General features: G+C 45.3%; 1 protein-coding gene across 14 annotated transcripts in view; it reads right to left on the minus strand.

Moving 5' to 3' along the window:
* Positions 1 to 21,079, minus strand: part of TENM4 (teneurin transmembrane protein 4) — a 1,162,188-nt gene that overhangs the window by 190,773 nt on the left and 950,336 nt on the right. The window lies entirely within an intron of this gene.

Below are 21,079 nucleotides of genomic sequence, written 5' to 3' on the forward strand. Positions count from 1 at the left end.
CTTTCTTGAAGTGAATCCCACTAAACCCTCTCCAGGATCCTCTAACTCTAGGCATTCAGGATGGAGGGACCACCTGGGGTCTTGTCTTTCACTTCAAGCAAAGCTGATTTAGAAGACTGGGATGCCTTCACGGTTAATGGTTTTAACTTAATGCATTCTTTAAAAAGCAGAAACAGAAAACAGTGAAAATATTTACATACACACAGGTGCGTAATAGAGACCTGAAGACACACGTGTCCTGGCACCTGCAGGGCTTAGGAATGACACTGGCCCCAGATTTAGTTCAACTCAAGTGCTTTTTCTGGCGCTCAAATTTGCCCATTTTATCACTTGTATCAACCAGGGAGAGGAGGAAACTTTTAGAAAACTCTGGGGCTTAGAGTCTATAACAGAGACAAAAGTCTCTTCTTTCACAGCCCCATTGACTACTGCTTTGAAATAACGCATTAGGCTCAGTTTAAAAGTGCACCAGACTCCAAAGGCTACCCTGACAGTCACTGCGATCGACACCCTCTAAATGTCACACTGATACTGCGCAGGGCCCCCTGGGGCTCCAGGGCACAAAGACTTTATGTGCCCCTCATTGCGTTGATTATGGGAAACAGCCTTCATTCAGCCTCCATGACCTTCCCTGAGTTCCAAGGGGCAGATTCAAGCAGTTGTTAATTAGGGAAGGGAGGGGATACAGGACTGAGGAGAAATAAAACACTTAAGAGCAGACATGGGGCAAGGTCCTGGGTCCCCATCGACGGACACACACCACAATATCTTTGAGCTGTTTTGCAGATGCTGAAACCCCCTCCAGGTGGGAGAAGTTAACAGTTAGCGATGGTAGGCTGCCCACAAGCATGGAGACCCCAGACCCGTTGGACCTGAAGGTTGATGATGCTGACTCCTACTCACCTCACCGCCAGCCCATCAGAAAATGTCCAGGAGCTCATCACGCCCTTCTTGAACAACTACTATAAGTTTTCTTGCTGTCTTCCCCAAGTGGGGACTCACAGTTTTCAGGGCATTAGCCCACTGTGGCCCCCTTTGCCCGGCAAAGTAAAAAGGCTGTCCTTTTCCACTTCACCCAGAACACTGCCTCTGAGATTTGATTCGGCACCAGTGTACAGAGAAGCTGAGCTTTCAGCATAAGGAGTATGTCAAGGCTGTATATTGTCACCCTACTTATTTAACTTATATGCAGAGTACATCATGAGAAATGCTGGGCTGGAGAAAGCACAAAATAGGATCAAGATTGCAGGGAGAAATATCAATAACCTCAGATATGCAGATGACACCACCCTTATGGCAGAAAGTGAAGAGGAACTAAAAAGCCTCTTGATGAAAGTCAAAGAGGAGAGTGAAAAAGTTGGCTTAAAGCTCAACATTCAGAAAACAAAGATCATGGCATCCGGTCCCATCACTTCTTGGCAAATAGATGGAGAAACAGTGGAAACAGTGGCAGACTTTATTTTTTGGGGCTCCAAAATCACTGCAGATGGTGACTGCAGCCATGAAATTAAAAGACGCTTACTCCTTGGGAGAAAAGTTATGACCAACTTAGACAGCATATTAAAAAGCAGAGACGTTACTTTGCCAACAAAGGTCCATCTAGTCAACGCTATGGTTTTTCCAGTGGTCATGTATAGATGTGAGAGTTCGACTATGAAGAAAGCTGAGTGCCGAAGAACTGATGCTTTTGAACTATGATGTTGGAGAAGACTCTTGAGAGTCCCTTGGACTGCAAGGAGATCCAACCAGTCCATCCTAAAGGAAATCAGTCCTGAATATTCATTGGAAGGACTGATGCTGAAGCTGAAACTCCAATACTTTGGCCACCTGATGGGAATAACTGACTCATTCGAAAAAACCCTGATGCTGGGAAAGATTGAAGGCAGGAGGAGAAGGGGACGACAGAAGATGAGATGGTTGGAAGGCATCACAGACTCAATGGACATGACTTTGAGTAAACCCTGGGAGTTGGTGATGGACAGGGAGGCCTGGCATGCTGCAGCCCATGGGGTCACAGTCGGAGAGGACTGAGCAACTGAACTGTTACTGTGTTGGTTCCAAATCAGGAAGTAGGCAGGTGGCAATAGCTGTGGTCTCAGTGTTGAAAGACTTGAGTTCAAGTCCAAATTCTGCTGCTAAACTGTGGTGATGGCTTAGTCACTAAGTCGTGTCTGACTCTTGGAACTCCATGGGCTGTAGCCAGCCAGGCTCCTCCATCCATGGGATTTTCCCAGCAAGAGTAATGGAGTGGGTTGCCTTTTTCTTCTCCAGGGGAATCTTCCCAACCCAGGAATTGAACCTAGGTCTCCTGCACTGCAGGCAGACTGAGCTACCAGGATTAGCCAAACTGCACTGTTATTAATATATGTGTTCATTTTGTAAACATAACTTCCATGTCTAATTTGTGGGGCTGAAAATTACAAGCATTTCCCCATGTTTCATAGTCTTGATAATTTTTAATGGCTGAATAATATTAAGTGAATACTGCATAATTTTCTTATATGTTTTCTTATTATTAGACATTGGATTTTCTCCTAAATTTTCACAATTGTAAGCAGTGCTGAGACAAGAAAGCCATTTTTTCCCTAGTCTTCTAAGAAAGACTCTCAGAAGTTGAAAATAGGACTATTTTTATGATTTAATACGAAACCTTCATATGCTTTTCCAAAGGGTTGTACTGATTTACCATGAAGGTAGTAATATAAGTGGGCACAGTTTCATTGCAGTCCTTTTGGGGCTGGGTATTAACTTATTTGGGGGATTTCCTAATTTATTAGGTAAAAAAGATGCAAAATTATTTTAATTTGCCCTTTTTAGATTACTAATTAGGTTAAAAATATTTCACATATGTTGATAGTATACTACTGGGTGGCCAAAAAGTTCATTTGGGTTTTTCTCGACCATATTATAGAAAAACCCAAGAGAACTATCTAAACAATCCAACATATATTTTTGGAAGCTTTCCTACAGGAGTTTTAGCCATATATCTACGAAATCATAATTTTTTCATAGCATATGCACCTTAATATATATACATATTAACCCTTCCTTGGTCTCTCATTTTTACTGCAAGTATTTCCCCATTTTTCTTCTTATATTGAGGTCTTATAACACATATAGAAGTTTTACATTTTTATGTGAACATTTGCTAGTCTTTTTCCTTTGTGATTTCTTCACTGACTTTTTAAGCTTAGAAGTCCTTCTTAAGCCAGAGATATGCAAATATTGGGTTTTACCCTCTTTGAGTTTGACTTTTAAATATTTACCTCTTTAATCCATCTGGAATTTATTTTGGCATATGGTGTGAGATGAAGTCTGAATCAGAGGGTAAAAACTCAAATTCTTCCCAGGGTCCAGGCAGGTAAGTTAAAGAAGTAAAGCAGGTCAGGCAGAAGAGAAAGAGGGAAGTGGAGACTGGGGTGGAAAGACAGTATTTGAGGGGCAGAGGCTTGTTCCTGCAGGAGTTTTGGCCTTCTAACTTTTCAAGGTAAGCCATAAACCTATAGTTTCACAGGATATCATCCAAATTTTAAATCCTGAGCCAACACTGCAGATAAAAATCTTCTTCTGGGTCTACTGAGCATGTCCATTCCTCTAAATGCCACTTGGTAGCCTCTGGTTGAAATTGATATTTTTTTAAAGTTATTCCAACAACATTAATTGACCAAGCATTTCCTTCTCCATTAATTTGAAGTTCTTTTGTTTTTTTTTTTTCCTCACACACTAAAATTTTACATATAACTGGTACTATTTCTAGGCAATTTTATTTCACAAATCTGTTTGACTCCTAAGATCTTTTATTTTAGATTTAGGGCATGTTAATATCTCTAAAGATGAGTGCCCTTTCATTATTCTTTTTGGAATCTCTTTCATACTCTCATCTGTTTTTTATTCCAGGTGAAGTCTTAAACCCTTCAATCAAATCTCCCAAATTCCCTTTAGGATTCTGTTTGGCATTTCATTAAGCCTATAAATTGACAGATTTAGAGTAGTTCACCTTCTCATCTAGGAACATGTTATATTTCCTAATTATTCATGTCCTGTTTTATAGCCCTCAATAGAATTTCACAGTTTTTGTCACATAGGTCACATATAATTCTCATTAAGATGATGTTTTAATTTTTATTGATTTTTTTTGACTGGGACATTTTTCATTATATTTCATAACTGGTTATGGCAAGTATATGGGAAATCTATTGACTTTTGAAAAGCTTTTTTGTACCCCAGTTGCTGCTGCTGCTGCTGCTAAGTCACTTCAGTCGTGTCCGACTCTGTGCGACCCCACAGACGGCAGCCCAGCAGGCTCCCCCGTCCCTGGGATTCTCCAGGCAAGAACACTGGAGTGGGTTGCCATTTCCTTCTCCAGTGCATGAAAGTGAAAAGTGAAAGTGAAGTCGCTCAGTCATGTCTGACTTTTAGCGACCCCATGGACCGCAGCGCACCAGGCTCCTCCGTCCATGGGATTCTCCAGGCAAGAGTACCGGAGTGGGGTGCCATTGCCTTCTCCGGTACCCCAGTTACAAACTCTGAATTCTTATTAGTTTTTTGACTGATGTTCTTGTATTCTTTGGGAACACAAACACACCCTTTACAAATAATGATAGCTTTGTCTTTGTCTCTTTTTTCTATTTTTTTTTTCATTGCAATTTCCTTTTATTATTATTTCTGGTTCTTAGTGTCATTTTCTCAGCTTTTAGGATGATGATTTCTGTTTCTCCCTACACCTGCTATATCTTTCATAGGTCTCTTTCTTGTTATTTTTTTTTAATTTAATTTAATTTTTAAACTTTACATAATTGTATTAGTTTTGCCAAATATCAAAATGAATCCGCCACAGGTATACATGTGTTCCCCATCCTGAACCCTCCTCCCTCCTCCCTCCCCATACCATCCCTTTGGGTCGTCCCAGTGCACCAGCCCCAAGCATCCAGTATTGTGCATTGAACCTGGACTGGCATCTCGTTTCATACATGGTATTTTACATGTTTCAATGCCATTCTCCCAAATCTTCCCACCTTCTCCCTCTCCCACAGAGTCCATAAGACTGTTCTATACATCAGTGTCTCTTTTGCTGTCTCATACACAGGGTTATTGTTACCATCTTTCTAAATTCCATATATATGCGTTAGTATACTGTATTGGTGTTTTTCCTTCTGGCTTACTTCACTCTGTATAATAGGCTCCAGTTTCATCCACCTCATTAGAACTGATTCAAATGTATTCTTTTTAATGGCTGAGTAATACTCCATTGTGTATATGTACCATAGCTTTCTTATCCATTCATCTGCTGATGGACATCTAGGTTGCTTCCATCACTTAAGCCAGAACTTCTAAAATAATGCTAATAGATATGCCCTTATTACTAGCTTTAAAAGGAATCTGTCTAATATTTAACAAGGAAGCACTGACTTTTGATGTGAAATCAATGTTCTTTATTACACTAAATATTTTTTTTTTGTCTTTCTTTTTTTAATATCATTATGACCTAGTATTGTGATCAGGGGTATTTTTATCATTTATTGAACACAAAAGGCAAACCTCAGCACAGTGTATTCAAAAAGTGTTGGAAATTTGCAAAGTAAGTGTGAATGAAATATACATGGATCTGAATCTTAGCTCTGATTCTAGGTGACCTTGAACGCAATCTGCTGCCTCATCTGGAAAATGGGGATAATGACTCTGATGGCACAGGTGGGTTCAGTTCAGTTCAGTTGCTCAGTTGTGTTCAACTCTTTGTGACCCCATGGACTGCAGCACACCAGGCTTCCTTGTCTATCACCAGCTCCCGGAGTTTACTCAAACTCATGTCCACTGAGTCGGTGATGCCATCCAACCATCTCATCCTGTCATCCCCTTCTCCTCGCACCTTCAATCCTTCCCAGCATTGGGGGCTTTTCCAATGAGTCAGTTCTTCACATCAGGTGGCCAAAGTATTGGAGTTTCAGCTTTAGCATCAGTCCTTCCAATATTTAGGACTGATTTCCTTTAGGATCGACTGGTTTGATCTCCTTGCAGTCCAACGGACAGGTGGGTTATGGGAATTAAAATGAGTTAATGCAAATAAACTGTGCTTAGTGTACTACCTGGCACCTATGAAAACTTCAGAGAGATTCACTTTCCCCCTCAGTCATTTAAAAGACTGAGACAAAGTGGCACAATTTCCCAAATGAAAGCTTCCTAAGGAATGGCTTGCATTTGTAGGGTTGAGAAAACTCAAACTCTATTTGTGAAAAATGTCACCCTAGTGCCGAGGACTTTTTCTCACTTTTCTAAAATATACCGCCTATTCCTTGCACTCGTGCATGGATTCCTTGGCCTATGACACAAATGAAAATAAAAAATGTGGCTGACATGTAATGTGAACCAGGAATGAAACAAACCGTGCTTCTATTAGCCCTGAACACGAATGCCGCTCAGATAAAGGCATGAACAAGCAGCTACTCAAAGTGAAACCAGATGTGCAGAGGTTTCTGGCCTGCACTTTTTTTTATAACCCTTCATATAACACTCACAGTCCTGTCATTTCAACAGAAGGTCCTCTGCTCTGTTTAAGCAGCAAGAAACCCTCCCAAACCTCTGTTAGATTTGCATTCACTTAAGCCTGTGCTTGACTGTGAAGAAAAGAGAGCTCCTTCCCTCAGGAGAGAGCCTTAGGTGCAAAGTATTTGGCCCAGACGAACACTAAGACCTAACAACACACACACGCTGCACTGTCCTTCGAGCGGAGCCTCCGCTGCTTACTTGTTGCCACAGGAAATGGGACCCAAGCAAAGTGTAGAGAAGCCTGTGCAGAAAGAGTGTAGATTTGGAGTCTGATTGTTCTAGATTCAAACCCTTGCCCTGCCCTTACTCCTGTGTGACTGTGGGCAACTTCTCTGGACCTTATTTCTTCATCTATGCTAAGCAAATGATTTCTCCTGCTTCCCTGGGATTGTCACAAAATTTAAGTTAGATAATGCATGTACCACACACAGCTCCCTCCCGGAACCCTGTAAGCACTGAAAACTATTAGTGACTATTATTGCCAATAACAATGACATACCCTTGTATAGCACGGATAATGAGGCACACCCTGTTCTTGGTATTTTAACAAATATTGTTTCTTCTGAGAGTATTAGTGGGGATTAATATTATCACCGTGTTTCAGATAAGGAAACTGAGGCAGTGATGGGTTATGAATCCTGCCCAGGGTCACACTGCTAAATGTGGATGCAAGCAAGGCTGTCTGGCTTCAGATCCGATCTCTAATCACTAAGCCACGCTCCCTCCTCGTTCCTGCTCTGTGATACAATATAGCCGATTTGATGCAGTGCCACCGCGAGGCTGCATTGGCATGGAACAGAACACACACAGCGCAGGCCAGAGAGGGCTTCCCGCCCTGCCCTCCACTGCGCTCCACCTGCAGCCTTGTCTCGTCTTCACGGCCCTCTCCTTCCCACCGGAAGAGGCATCTCTCCGCCTCTTCTCGGATGAGCCTTCTGCGTCTGCTGTCCGTTTGGTGCCTCCTGCCCCGCTTCCTTCCTTCATCATCTCCCCTCTCTCCTGGGCCTCCCACCTTCTCCCCTGGCTCCTTTCCCGCAGCTGACAACACGTGCAGGGCTCCCCCCGCCTTGTGTAAACCTTGCCTTGAACCTGCCTCCTCCTCAGGTTACTCCCATCCGTCTCCTTCCCTGCTCTATCTAGAAGACGTCGTTTCTCCTCCACGCCCCGCTGGCTCGCTCCTGAACTCGCGGTGACCCTGCTTCTACCTGCACGGGGGTGGAAACGCTCCCACTGAAGCTCCCAGTGACCCCCAAAGGACCGGTTTGCTGTCATCAGCTCCCCAACTTTTCTCGAAGGCAAATCTCTGTGTCTCTCTCTCCGCTGCCCACCCGCTCAGTGCTGGGGTCCATGCTAAACTCCCTTCTCCTCGGGCCTCTGCCTTCTCATATCCACACCAAGGCACCTGTGGGGTCCATGTTTCTGGGTCAGGGGTGCCCCAAGTCAACACCTATTTATTTATCTGACCACTGGCCAACTGCAAACTGACCCCCACTTGGAAATTCTATGAGCAGCTCCAATCTACTGTGCACTGACCATGTTCCCACTTCTTCTCCCAACAAGCTCACATCCCCTTTTTATTTCCTAGTTTAACTGACGGTATCACTAGGTACCTATTCTCCAAGGCTGACACTTCCTTCCTCTCCCTGACAGTAAAGTAGTCAAGAAAACTAGTCCATCAGTTCAGTTCAGTTCAGTTCAGTCGCTCAGTCATGTTCGACTCTTTGTGACCCCATGAATCGCAGCACGCCAGGCCTCCCTGTCCATTACCAACTCCAGGAGTTCACTCAGACTCACGTCCATCGAGTCAGTGACGCCATCCAGCCATCTCATCCTCTGTCGTCCCCTTCTCCTCCTGCCCCCAATCCCTCCCAGCATCAGAGTCTTTTCCAATGAGTCAACTCTTCACATGAGGTGGCCAAAGTACTGGAGTTTCAGCTTTGGCATCATTCCTTCCAAAGAAATCCCAGGGCTTATCTCCTTCAGAATGGACTGGTTGGATCTCCTTGCAGTCCAAGGGACTCTCAAGAGTCTTCTCCAACACCACAGTTCAAAAACATCAATTCTTTGGCACTCAGCTTTCTTCACAGTCCAACTCTCACATCCATAAGTGACCACTGGAAAAACCATAGCCTTGACTAGACGGACCTTTGTTGGCAAAGTAATGTCTCTGCTTTTCAATATGCTATCTAGGTTGGTCATAACTTTCCTTCCAAGGAGTAAGCGTCTTTTAATTTCATGGCTGCAGTCACCATCTGCAGTGATTTTGGAGCCCCAAAAAATAAAGTCTGACACTGTTTCCACTGTTTCCCCATCTATTTCCCATGAAGTGATGGGACCGGATGCCATGATCTTAGTTTTCTGAATGTTGAGTTTTAAGCCAACTTTTTCACTCTCCTCTTTCACCTTCATCAAGAGGTTTTTAGTTCCTCTTCACTTTCTGCCATAAGGGTGGTGTCATCTGCATATCTGAGGTTATTGATATTTCTCCCGGCAATCTTGATTCCAGCTTGTGTGTCTTCCAGCCCATAATGTCCCTTAATATATCCTTTGTTTTATATAATACAGAGGCACTTGGCCCAATTCAGGCCCTCCTCTCTCATCTAACCGTACTGGATACTGAAACAGTCTTCCAATTGGTCTCCCTACTTTTAGCCTGAGAAAGTAACCCATTTGTATATACCACCGCCACAGAGATGGCTCCATGGCACAAATTAAGTTACATCTTTGCTTACAAACTATCTTGTGCTTCTCACTGCCTTCAAAAACCAGACTTTCAAACCGGTCTAAAAAGTTCTTGCCAGGTTGGGCCTGAACTCATTTTCGAGGCTCCAGGCACCATCCCATCCATGCCCTCTGCCCACCTCCAGTGCATACACCAGGCCCTCTCACAACAAAGGCCTGAGTGACAGAGAAGCACCATCCCATCCATGCCCTCTGCCCACCTCCAGTGCATACACCAGGCCCTCTCACAACAAAGGCCTGAGTGACAGAGAAGCACCATCCCATCCATGCCCTCTGCCCACCTCCAGTGCATACACCAGGCCCTCTCACAACAAAGGCCTGAGTGACAGAGAAGCACCATCCCATCCATGCCCTCTGCCCACCTCCAGTGCATACACCAGGCCCTCTCACAACAAAGGCCTGAGTGACAGAGAAGCACCATCCCATCCATGCCCTCTGCCCACCTCCAGTGCATACACCAGGCCCTCTCACAACAAAGGCCTGAGTGACAGAGAAGCACCATCCCATCCATGCCCTCTGCCCACCTCCAGTGCATACACCAGGCCCTCTCACAACAAAGGCCTGAGTGACAGAGAAGCACCATCCCATCCATGCCCTCTGCCCACCTCCAGTGCATACACCAGGCCCTCTCACAACAAAGGCCTGAGTGACAGAGAAGCACCATCCCATCCATGCCCTCTGCCCACCTCCAGTGCATACACCAGGCCCTCTCACAACAAAGGCCTGAGTGACAGAGAAGCACCATCCCATCCATGCCCTCTGCCCACCTCCAGTGCATACACCAGGCCCTCTCACAACAAAGGCCTGAGTGACAGAGAAGCACCATCCCATCCATGCCCTCTGCCCACCTCCAGTGCATACACCAGGCCCTCTCACAACAAAGGCCTGAGTGACAGAGAAGCACCATCCCATCCATGCCCTCTGCCCACCTCCAGTGCATACACCAGGCCCTCTCACAACAAAGGCCTGAGTGACAGAGAACAAGAGCAAAAGTGGAGGCACCGCAGCCAGAGAGACCTGGATTCAAACCCTCGCTGTTTCGCTGACTAGGTATGAAACTTCTGCCTCGTCATCTAAACACGATGAATCCCACTTTTCTCTGGAGAAAAAAATACCTACTTTGCATTTTTTACAAATACCTGTTGTAAAGGGTCTGAAACAGTGTATCTAAAACATCCAGGATGATACTTTGATATACTATGCAGTGGATAAACAGTAGCTGTTAACATGAATTTTGCCAAATCCTTTCAGAGAGGCAGGAAGGAATTTATAAAGACTGACAAAACTTGAACCTAGAATGTGACATTTGAGAGGCTTCCTACTAAATCTAAGCCTATGAGCCCCAACTACTGAAGCCCGTACACCTAGAGCCTGTGCTCCACAACAAGAGAGACCACAGAAATAAGAAGCCCAAGCATCTCAAGAAAGAGTAGCCCCCACTTGCAGCAACTAGAGAAAGTCCATGCAGCAATGAAGATGCAGTGCAACCAAAAATTTAAAAATTATTCAAAAAATGAAATAACAGTTAATGCATTGGAATGTTCTGGAACCCGCATTTCCATTTTTGAGCTGCAATAAGGTCCAGCACAGAAAGGCTGCAGACTTGAACCCATTTCAGAGTTGCTATAGTCCATGGGGTTGCAAAGAGTCAGACACGACTGAGCGACTTTCACTTTCTTTTACTGAATCCAGCAGCCATGAAATGCATGAATTTCCCCAAACAGAAAGAACATTCTTCAGTGAAGTGCCTAGCAGTGCCCTGAACTGGCAGATGTGCCTTCTTTCCTTCAAGTTGTTCAGAAGTTAATGTCCACAGAAGAAGGCTCTAGGTGGCAAGAAGTATCTGTGACCTTTGACCTTTCACTTGGTACTCATTGGCCCTCTGGTGAGGGTCTGCCTTGTTCAGGGACCTGTGCCCACATCTGGGCTCCAGGAGAAGTCTTCAGATTGGATTCAGAAGACCTGGCTCCGTGTCCTGTGAGTCACTGCCCAAAGGCTCTTTCCTCTCATCTCTAAAAGCTAACAGTGGTTGTTTTCTGCCTGGTCCACAGTGACCACGTCTGTCATTGAGCAGAGGTGGTTACCATTTCGCCTTTATTATTATTATTCTTGAGTAACTCTTCAGAATACCTTTCTGGTTCTCACTTCGGCTCCAGCCCTAAGTTGGTAAATTACTGAGTATTTGTACACTGCCTTCCAGCTCTCTAAGCACTTTTCTCACAGTAAGTCCTTTATGCCTCCAACTTCCTTCTGCACCCCTGGCAGAGGTAGCTGCCTGCCTCTCTGCCCTCATGGGCGCTCGCCCAGAGCTCTCAGTGGGCACAGACCACATTCTGTTGGAATTATTTATGAGAGGGTCAGGTCTCCCAGGGGACTACAGGCTCTTCGAGGCTAAAGCTTCTGTTTTGTTCACTGATGAGTCTCCAGCACTTAACCAAGTTGAGGTTCAGCAAATGTTGAATAATTAAGAGACACTTAAAAACGTGCTGAGAATTTGTCATGAATCACCCAGCTTCATGTCACCGTCAGACTCTCTGAAGTGGGTTTTATTACTAACAACAGGTGAGGCTCAGATGTACCCAGCATCCGACAGCTCATAGATAGTGCCGTCAGAACTCAAACCCAGGTCTGTTTCACTCCAAAGCCTCTGCCCCTTTTCTGGACCACACTCTCTCCAGCCACAGTGACAACCTCAGCTATCTAACACCAATGCCAAGTCTAGTCGACCTGGTTGGGGGCTATTTCTCAGAGGGTGCCACAGAACAGGAGGCCATGCATTTAATCATGTCCCTCCTATCAGTCATTCCGAAAAGTGAAAGGAAAGGGTACCAGGTGTAAGAACCCTCTTAAGGCCACTGGTCTGTAATGGTAAAGCTAGCTGGCGATATGGGGAGGAGCAGCTGCCTTCATCAAATGAGGGAAAGGAGAGCTCTCAGAACACAAAAATTAATCATCTGTTTTATAAAAATTAAACCATCGCTGCTGAAATATTTTCTATTGGAAACCCCACCTGAATGGGGGTGGGAGTGGGGTTCCCTCAGCAGGAGTGAGCACAGTATCAGGATAGTTTTCAGGATCAGGCAGATGAGAACCCTGTAGCCTTGGACAGTAAGCCCACTGCAGGCACCCTGTGAGCCTAGAAGATGCAAAGGCCATGATGTCTAAGACCCCAGCTACCTCGATGGTTCTCTGACTATGAGAGTGTATAAGGAGACACACAGACGTCATCACACACCAGAAACCTGGTTGCTAAAATGCAAGAGAAAGAGCATGGGCTCTGGCTTGCTAACCCAGCTCTATTTCCTACTTATGAGATCTTGGCAAATAGCATCGGATCTCTGAGCTTCGGTTTCTTTATCTATAATGTGAAAACGCACGTCCTCTAACTTCCAGGGTGTTTGGGAACTGATACTACATCCTGTACAGTGCCTGGCATGGAGTCAGGGCTCAGTCAACAGACTGCTGTCATTACGATCTTGGCTTGGCCCCTTGGTGGCTGTGTGACCCGGGACAAGTCGTGTGACTTCTCCAAGCCTTGGTTTTCTTACCTTTAAAAAGTATGATTTAGATAAAGAAGAGGTTTGTGGAGGCTCCTGCCAGCTGTATCCCAAAGTGGTAGAAGCATAAACCAAAAGTTAAATGGAGACTCTGGGTGGAGGAAGAAGGCTGAAATGCTGATATGCAGGAGCCTGGAAATATCTAAGTTCTTTCTGTTGGCCCTCACCGCACTGTTTCTCCCAGTCACTTTTCCTCAGCTGCCTGTCTTCAAGCCTAAAATGTTGTTGTTGTTCAGAGTATGTCATGACTGACTCTGCAACCCCATGGACTGCAGCACACCATGCTTCCCTGTCATTCATTATCTCCCGGAATTTGCTCAAACTCATGTCCATTGAATCGGTGATGCCATCCAACCATCTCATCTTCTGTTGTCCCCTTCTCCTTCTTCCCTTCTCTTTCTTTCCCAGAATCAGGGTCTTTTCCAGTGAGGTGGCTATATACATCAGGTGGCCAAAGTGTTGGAGCTTCAGCTTCAGCATAAGTCCTTCTGATGAATATTCAGGACTGATTTCCTTTAGGATGGACTGGTTGGCTCTCCTGGCTGTCCACTCCTAAAACAGACCATTCCTAAACCCTTTTCTCTTCTTGCCTTAATCTTTTCTCTTAGGAGACAGTATCCTACCAGCTGGGGTCTGCCAATAATCTCTAAGAGCAGGTAAACAACACAAAAGGATTCATTTATCTCCATTTCCAAGGCCCTCCATCCTGGCCCAGACCAGCCTGAGCCTCTGCTGAGACCTCAGACACAGCCCCTTAACCGGAGTCCCAGTTCTACAGCTTGAGAAACTTTCCAGTATGTAGATCAAACTAGGTCACTCCAGCTCAAAATTCCACAATGGTTTCCTGCTACTGTTGTTGCTGCTGCTAAGTAGCTTCAGTTGTATCTGACTCTGTATGACCCCGTAGATGGCAGCCCACCAGGCTCCTCCGTCCTTGGGATTCTCCAGGCAAGAACGCTAGAGTGGGTTGCCATTTCCTTCTTCAATGCATGAAAGTGAAAAGTGAAAGTGAAGTCGCTCAGTCGTCTCCGACTCTTCACGACCCCATGGACTGCAGCCTACCAGGCTCCTCTGTCCATGGGAGTTTTACTGTCAGGATCAATTAAAATACAAAACAAAATGAAACTTCACATGCTGTGTTAAAGCCCATACAACCTGGCTGCAGTATCTCTCCAGGCTTACCTGATACCACTCAGCCCTCTGATCCACATCCCATGTGTGACCATATCACAGTTCCTTGAACTCCCAGCTCGTGTCTGTCCCAGGGCCTCTGCACATGCTTTCCCCTCTGCTGGGTCTATTTTCTCCCCAAACCTTTATCTAAACAACAACCTTCCACCCCTGCTCCAGCCATCTCAATGAGGTCCCTTATTTGTTTCCTTAGGGCACTCTCTTCTCTTCTCTACCACAGTGAATGTATACCATTTACAAATGGCAACCCACCCCAGTATTTTTGCCTGGGAAATCCCACGGACAGAGGAACCTGGCGGGCTACAGTCCGTGGGGTCACAAGGAGTCGAACATGACTTGGCAACTAAACAACAAAAACAAATTATATATTTAGATGTATACTGGATGGTTGAAATTAAACTTAGTCTACATTACACTGTCTCAAGCAGGTCTGTAAACTCCAGAGGGTAAGAAGCATGGCTATTTAATATACCACGGACACCAATGCCTGCTCAGGACATGGCATGTAGAAGACAAACCAGCAAACGCTGGTCAGATGAGAACATGAACAGCTGTAGTGTCCAGATCTGCCTGCAACCACCCTGGACCTCCTGGCCAGCCTGCTGAAGGCATCATGCAAAGGGCTTTGAAGCTCTTCTTAATAAGAAAGTCCTTGCTGCCTAGGATGCTGTAGAGACTGAACCAAGTCTTTTTCCCTCCTCCTCAGTTACTAGGTTGGCCGAAAAGTTCGTTCGGGTTTTCCATAACATCTACCAGAAAAACCTGAACAAATTTTCTGGCCAACCCAGCATGTAGGCAGCTTTGCCTTCCGCTCAGCCTCACTAACTAGCCTGTGAGGATGTCAAAGGCAAGCACCAGGTCTGCTTCATACTTTCTCTGTATCTCCGCCTTGGGAAAGCGCATGATCATTTGGGAATGCAATCACTGCTAGATGAAGAAAGGAAGGCAGGAAGGAGGGAGGGAGGAAGTGGGGGCGACATTTGCTTCTAGTCCTGGACACAGAATAGGTCAACTTGCAGCAGCTGCCTGGGCCTGAACAAAAGGACTCTCCTCTTTAATGAGCATTAATGTCCTCAGACCAGGAAGACCAGGGCATGTGTCTCATAAATTACCAGGGTCTATATTGTCTAACCAGAGAAGGCAATGGCACCCAACTCCAGTACTCTTGCCTGGAAAATCCCATGGATGGAGGAGCCTGGTGGGCTGCAGTCCATGGGGTTGTGAAGAGTCAGACACGACTGAGCGACTTCACTTTCATTTTTCACTTTCATGCATTGGAGAAGGAAATGGCAACCCACTCCAGTGTTCTTGCCTGGAGAATCCCAGGGACAGGGGAGCCTGGTGGGCTGCCGTCTATGGGGTCGCACAGAGTCGGACATGACTGACGCGACTTAGCAGCAGCATATTGTCTAACAGTGATTCTCATTTCTTTTTTCTGGGTTTCTTAATCCACTGTTGGGCAGCTCTGTTATTTTTCAACTTGGCTCACACTGTCACAACGTCAGGGTGATCTGTCCTCTTATGCTTCAGCATCAACCAAAATGAAAAGATAAGATGCTCTCTGGAGACCTGAAGCACTGCAACACTGACTTGTCGTGTCTTAGGGTTGCAAGCAATGCATATGGAGGTGTTTTTATTTTTTAAGTTTTGGATGTTGTGAGATTTTTTTCCATTGTCTTTTTAATGACTTTTCAAGAAAGCTTCCTGTGTTGATTTAAGATGCATACTTATATTAATAAGGGGAAGTTATAAATAATAAAGGGAAAGTTATATAAAGGGGAGGGGAGTTAATAAAGGGGAAATCATATTCCATATAATACAAATAGAAATAAAATATTTAATAGCATCAGAGCAAATAGTAAGACACTCTGGCATCATGGAGAGAACACAGGATTTGGAGACCAAGTTTCCATCCTGGCTCTGCCCTTAATAACTTTGGGCAAGTCAATCAAATTCTCTGAGGTTCAATTTCTTCATCTGTAAAGGTGAGATCAAAAGGCAAATTGTCTAAAGTTCTCGTGAGGTTCTTTCTCACATACAGAAAAAAGCTAAGCATGGTCCGCAAAACACAGTAGGCGTTCTCTAAATGTCTATTGAATGAACAGATAGAAAAAAAGTGTAATATCCAAAAAAGGAGGCTTGATCTTGGAAAAGAGGCATATGGCTAAAGAAGGAAGATCATGCGCTGTGGAGTGAGACAGATACAAATTCAAGTCCTAGCTTTCCTCTTAACATGCCTGAATCTCAACTCCCTCATCTACAATAGGGGGTGAAAATAAAAATAATCACCTTATGGAGTTACTGCAGGGCTTCAAGAAAGTATTTCAAGTCCTGTGTAAATGGTGATGGTGAATTATAGCTACTGGTATAATTCCCCTGGGCTTACCAGGTGGCTCAGTGATAAAAAATCTGCCTGCCAATACTGAAGACGCAAGAGACATGGGTTCGATCCCTGGATCAGGAAGATCCCCTGGAGAAGGAAGTGACAACCCACTCCAGTATTCTTGCCTGGGAAATCCCATGAACAGAGGAGCCTGGCGGGCTACAGTCCATGGGTTCGCAGTTAGACACAACTTATCGACTAAACAACAACAAATAATCCTCCTACTTCATTCAGTACTTGGGGTCAGCAAGGTTACCTATCCCCAGACAGGAGCAGAAACATTGCCTTCAAATTATCCATCTCTGCATGTAGGGAAAGGCCAGTCTTTCTGAAAACAGCTGCCATGTCTTATTATAAAACTTGCCTGGTGTCGGTGGTTTGTGTGCCTGTGTGTGTGTGAGAGACAGAAACACATCCAGTTCACAGGGGGCTCTGTCAACAGCGTGTCTCCATATGTATACATTTGTATACACAATTTGTAAAGTGCTTTTAGAATTTTTTCAAGGCAAAAGATAAATTAATATAAAATCATCAGCTGGATTGCATTAAATGGAGGGAAAAGCAAAAACGTACACAATACAGCCATTTGTTAAATTAAACACAATTATTTCTCCCGCTATTTAATTACAAACAGATATAAATAATCTGGATTCTGACATCTCAAATCTTCTTAAATTCTAGCTCTGCACTTCAGCATGTAATGAAGGGAGGGTCGTTTTCCAGACTGTGTGTTAAGCAAACCTGAGAGTTACAATTGTATACTGGGACCATAACAACTTCACTAAAACAAGACCTAAACTTTTAATTAAGCTGCCAAGACAAATTACAACTCACGGCCCACAGGTAACGACCACAGACAGCAGAGACTCAACGCCAGGGAGTCTCAGGGAGAGAGGGATTAATAGCAACATCGGAGTCAGTCTGTTTCTGCATTAAAGTAAGAAAAGGTATTCATTAAACAATCACTGTAGCTTGAAGGAAGACAGACAAGTCAGCAAGGCAGCAAGAGAAAGGTGGACTGGGAAAGCAGCCGGGGAGAGAATGTTAACCACTTCCATGCATGGAAGCCTGGACTGGGCACTGTATATTCACTGTCTCCAATCATCACAGCGGGGACTGCCAAGCACTATTACTATTTCCCTTTCTAGACAAGGAAGCTGAGGCTCAGAGAAGCGACGTGACAGACTACATTCGCAGAGCTAACATGGATCAGTGGGAGAAGGAAGGAAGAGAAAGCAGAGCTCAGGAGGTATTTGTTTTCATAGCTAAGTTGACAGACTGCCCACCAGAATCAGGATCACCTGGGCTCTGCCTCAGGCCTACTAGGGGAAGGCCCAGGAATCTGAATTTTAGACTCGCTTCCCAGGTGACTGCTTTGCACAACAATATTTGAGAGCCCCTCCATGAGATACTGTAACCCCTTGTTACTCAAAATGTGGGCCACAGATGAGCAGGATCTCACTGGGCACTGCACCCCAAATGCTTATTGCAGCACTGTTTACAATAGGCAGGACATGGAGGCAACATGAATGTCCATCCACAGAGGAATGGATAAAGAAGATGTGCTATATATACACAATGGAATATTACTCAGCCAAAAAAAGAATAAAGTTGGGTCATCTGTAGAGATGTGAGTGGACCTAGAGTCAGTCATATAGAGTGAGGTAAGGTACAAAGAGAAAAACAAGGATCACATATTAACGCATATAGGTGGAATCTAGAAAAATGTGCACATGCACCTGTTGCCAGGACCTCCCAGATGGCGCTGGTGATAAAGAACCCACCTGCCAATGCGGGAGACATAAGAGATGTGGGTTTGATCCTTGCGTCAGGGAGATTCCCTGGAGGAGGGCATGGCAACCCACTCCAGTATTCTTGCCTGAAAAATCCCTACGGACAGAGGAGCCTGGTGGGCGGGAGTCCATACAGTCAGAGTCAGACACGACTGATGCAACTTACCACATACAGACCTATTTCCAGAGCAGAAGCAGAGACACAGACATAGTAAAAGGACATGTAGACACAGTATGGGGGAGGGGAGCGTGGGGCAAAGTGAGAGAGTAGCAGTGACATAGATACACTGCCATGTGTAAAGCAGATCGCTGGTGGGATCCTGCTGTGTGACACGGGGAGCTCAGGGCGCTGCCCTGCGGCGACCGAGATGGGGGGGGTGGGGTGGGAGAGAAGCTCAGGAGGGAGAGGATCTATGTGTACAGGCAGTGATGCACTTTGTTGTACAGTAGAAACTAACACAGCATTGTAAAGCAATTATACTTCAATTAAACAACACCAAAAAGGCAGACTCTAAACATCCACCCAGACTGACTGAAGCAGAATCTGCATTTTAACAAGACGCCAGGTGGTGCCACAAAACTCTGAGAAGCACGGTACCACCTATCTGCTCTGAAAGGCATCACAGGGTTAAGGAAGGTGAAGAAATTTCATCATTTAGGTGAGAATGGGAGAACCAGAGGGAAAAGCAGGACCGTCTCCTTAATTATGGCAAAAGAGGTCAGCAAGCTCTGACAAGCCAAGAGTTGGCAAAGGTACCTACCTGTACGACATTTTATTTCTCTGAGAGGCACTTCCTAATTAAAAGTAGTTTTCTTTGGGGGTTTGTATTAATATCCTTTCATATTTGTGCTCAGTTATTAAAAATATAGAATCCCGATTAGAGGAGACCTTAGTTCTGAGCAAGCGTGATGCTGCGCCTAAGAGGAATCAGGCTATGAGACTATGAAGCCATAACTCAGGGACCACTAATGACTTGAAAATCATGTCTCTGATCTGAAGCTACCGAGTCCAGAAAGAGAAAAGAAAGAGAGTCTGGAGCCGGGCAGACCCTGCCGAGTGTCAGCCTAATTGATGGTGAGGACCACAGCCAACCACGACCGACTCGTCCATGACGGGGAAAGGGGTGCTGAGAGGCTTTGGGTCACCATTAACCACCAGGCTGGAGCCTCCAAATTCCAGAACCTCAGGGAACCAGGAGCTGGAATTTGTGCAGGGCCAAAACTGGTTGGATGGCATCACTGACTCGATGGACATGAGTCTGAGTGAACTCCGGGAGTTGGTGATGGACAGGGAGGCCTGGCGTGCTGCGATTCATGGGGTCGCAAACAGTCGGACACAACTGAGCAACTGAACTGAACTGAAAACACAAATTAGTGGTGGGGATTCAGAAGTGAGCACAGTTTCCACTCCACCTCAAAAGAAGGCATTAACGGAGTAAACCGACAACACAGCAGCTGCCAAAACTGGGCAACTACCAATGGGGGCCTGAGGGAAGCCCACCCCAACTCCCTCATGCGCTGAGTGACGCCGTGTGGGCTGGGCTGAGGGCTGGGGCAAGGAGATTACGTCCAAGTCCCTGCCCTCCAGGTACTCAGAGACCAGCAGCTAGGGCAGACAGGTGGAAAACAAGGACAGCACAGTCTTATTTCTTACCCCAGGGCTCACGCAACACAGCCCCACTTCCCTCATTTTGCCAAGAGGGTAGAATGTTGAGCCTGCAGTCACAGTCGAATCTTATACATTGTTCACTGTATTTAATGGGAAGGTATTCACTGCCTTGATGCTAAGGGCAAAATTGCAAGTAAGAGGAAAATAGCCTGAAAATGCTACTGCTGTTAAGATGGAAGTACCAGGGTCTTGCAAGAGTTTTAGGGACTAAGGACCAGATTTGGAGATTTTTATTCAAATTCCATTTCCCATATCAGATAGACTCTCAGCCAAGGACTGAGAGCTTTGAGGAGAACTCAAAACTTCACGGAAGTTTTCATTCAGCAGAAAATTCAACACGAAGCGTTCTGGTTAGCAGAGTTTTGTCTTCTGGAAGTTTTATTTTCCTGTAGGGGATTTTTATCTCCAGGCTATGTCAGTGAGCTTCTATATGAACTCAGATAAAATGTTTTCTGACCTGAACCAGAGACCACCATATCCTACATCACATCATGGTGGTTTGATGAGGAGGCAAATTCTTTGCAGCATGTGGGTACAGAAGAGAAATGCCTTAAAATAAGGATGCCAGGCTCCCGGGACACCCCCAGGCTTTTGGGGTGGCCAAGGGGCTTGCTCTGAACAAGAGCTCTTCCACTGCAAGGGAGATGATGGGGCTGAGAGCTCACTTAAATCATGGGGGCTCACTGTCCACCAGAGTTCAGGGCATCCCAGTATCTCAGTTCTCAACAGAACCCCCATCTGACCAAGCACACTGTTTATCCAGCCCTTTGCATGGCTATTCCCACCCTCTCCAAGCCTTTATCTATCTCTTTTTTTTTCTCATCTGCCAGGGGTTATTGGCTCTAAAAGCAAAATAATCAAGCAAACAAAATCACACATAAAAAAAAAATCCAAATAATACATCAGTGATTTGAACCAAGATAGACTATGAGGATGGATACCGGTATTGGAGGGAAGTGACAAGAATTCCTGTCTCCTTGTCAGTTTCACCCTTCGGTGTTTAAATGAAGCAGCTGGTCTGCACACCAGGCCACTGATCAAAGAGAAAGATGGTGGGCAGCAGTATTGGGCACCCACACGGCCTTACAGCTCCTCCTGCCACTCCCTTCATTTCCCCGCATCTCACTCCTACCCTTTGTCCAGCAAGCCCGGTCAAGATGGCCTCATGCTGGATCCAGCTGGCCTCTGCAGCCCTGGACAG

This window comes from Bos grunniens, chromosome 29 (assembly GCF_055505025.1).
Source record: "Bos grunniens cultivar Pamir isolate PY7600 chromosome 29, Bosgru_T2T1.0, whole genome shotgun sequence".
Lineage (NCBI taxonomy): Eukaryota > Metazoa > Chordata > Mammalia > Artiodactyla > Bovidae > Bos > Bos grunniens.